Source organism: Gossypium hirsutum, chromosome A01 (genome assembly GCF_007990345.1).
Source record: "Gossypium hirsutum isolate 1008001.06 chromosome A01, Gossypium_hirsutum_v2.1, whole genome shotgun sequence".
Classification (NCBI taxonomy): Eukaryota; Viridiplantae; Streptophyta; class Magnoliopsida; order Malvales; family Malvaceae; genus Gossypium; species Gossypium hirsutum.
Window position 1 is genome coordinate 24,836,609 of NC_053424.1, and position 2,060 is coordinate 24,838,668.

Here is a 2,060-nt window from a genome sequence, read left to right on the forward strand (position 1 = left end):
CTGGCTAGATAGCATAGTAATCGTGTCGAGGTTGAAAATACCAACTCCCTTTGTCGTTTTGTTCTCATGACTTGCCACTGATAGTTATTCAATGACATCTTTTAAATAAATTTGTAAGCCTCTTCAGGTGTTTTTTGTTCAAAGTTCCACTGGTGGCTACGTCGATAAGTTGCCTTGTTAAGGGTTCACACCGTTGTAAAAAGTCTGAACCTGTAACCATAAAGGTAACCCATGGTGAGGGCACCTTCTCAATAGGTCCTTGTATCTCTCCCATGCATCATAAAGAGTTTCTAGATCCATCTACACAAAACTAGGGATATCATTCCTCAATTTATCCATTTTAGCCGGCGGAAAATATTTAAGTAAGAATTTTTCGGTCATTTGTTCCCAAGTAGTGATTGACCCTCGTGGTAACGAGTTCAACACTGTTTAGCCTTATTATTTAACAAAAATGGAAACAACTGAAGGTGTTGGCATCGTCAGAAATGCCATTGATCTTAAAAGTGTCATAGAACTCTAGAAAATTTTCCAAATGAGTGTTTGGATCCTCGTCTTGCAAACCATCAAACTGAAGAAACTATTGTATCATTTGAATCGTGTTAGGTTTCAGTTCAAAATTATTTGCAGCAATAGCAAGTCTAATTATACTCGATTCAGCTCCTGTTAAACTAGGTTTAGCATAATCATACAAAGTACGAGGAGCAAGATCCTGATTTACTGGGTTCGCAACAGCCGCTGGGCGTAGTGGATTATCATTATGATTATCAGCCATCTCTTCGATTGTGATTTGAATATTGTCCTCTTGCCCTTCTTCTATGCATCGTAGGCTTCGCCTTATCTCCCTTCGATTTCAGTGTGCTGTGCTTTCGATCTCACTATGAAAAAGTAGAGGTCCTGACGGGTTTCTTCTAGTCATAAACTATAAAAACCTGCCAGAAGTAAATAAAAGAAAATTTAGTGATAAAAATTAAATTGCAATAAAATAAATGGCTAAAGTAATAAAAATTAAACGTTCCTAATATCTTAGTTCCCCGGCAACGGCACCAAAAACTTGATGTGAGTGATCAGTTTTACAATTATGATTGAGCGTACTTGAAGACTAACTATTATCACGATAAAGGAAAGCGCACCTATCGAACAGTAGTATAGCTTATAGCAAGACTGAAATGTTGAACCCACAGGAACTAAAAGTACTAGTATTAACCTTATTTTTATTATCTAGCTTAAAAATAAGGTGATTTGCTTTATCTAAGCTAATTAACTAAACTAAAAATGCACAGGAAGTAAATTGGAGAAATACTTTTGGGGAAACTAATTGATTTACACAATACCTAAGGAAGAATCCACCTAGACTTCACTTGTTATTTAACTCTGAATTAGACAATTTATTCACTTGAATCGATCTGTAGAAATCCCTAATTTACATTATTATCTCTCTCGAGGCTAACAACGTCTAACCCTAGGTTGATTAATTGAAATCTCTTTCTAATTAAAACCCCTAGTGTTGCATTAACTCGATCTATAGATTCCTTTATTAGGTTTGACCCTAATCCGGCAGATTTATGTTGCCCTATGTCTAGCGGTGCAACCAACTCCGCTTAATTATGCTAGGTCTACTCTTAGACAGGGACTTTTGCTCCTCTGAATAAAGACATCAATACTTGAATCAATATCCTGGAATATTAAAGCAAGAATTAAAAACACATAATTAAGAAGAAATCAAGTATTTATCATATAATTCAGAAAATAGTAACAAGATCCGTCTTAGGTTTCATCACCCTTAGGTATTTAGGGGATTTAGTTCATATGTGTAAAAGAAAACATCTCAGAAGAATAACAACAAAAAAATAAAGAATCCCTAAAACCCCTGAAGGAAATTGAAGGGAGATCTTCAGTCTTGAAGGAGAATTCAGCTTCTGAGATGCATCAATCAGGTTTCTTCGAGTAATTCCTTGCCCCTTACTCCGTGTGTCTTCTTTAATCCTCCTCTAGGGTGTTTATATAGGCTTTAGAATGCCTCAAAACCCTTAAAAGTGGCCTTTTCTGAATGGAACTAGACT

General features: G+C 36.0%; 1 non-coding gene across 1 annotated transcript; it reads left to right on the forward strand.

The window, feature by feature from the left end:
* The first annotated feature begins 226 nt into the window (after nt 1–226).
* LOC121207418 (small nucleolar RNA R71) lies at nt 227–333 on the forward strand. The gene has a single exon (XR_005902514.1). It is a non-coding gene; the product is annotated as a small nucleolar RNA R71 (small nucleolar RNA).
* Nucleotides 334–2,060: the final 1,727 nt, after the last annotated feature.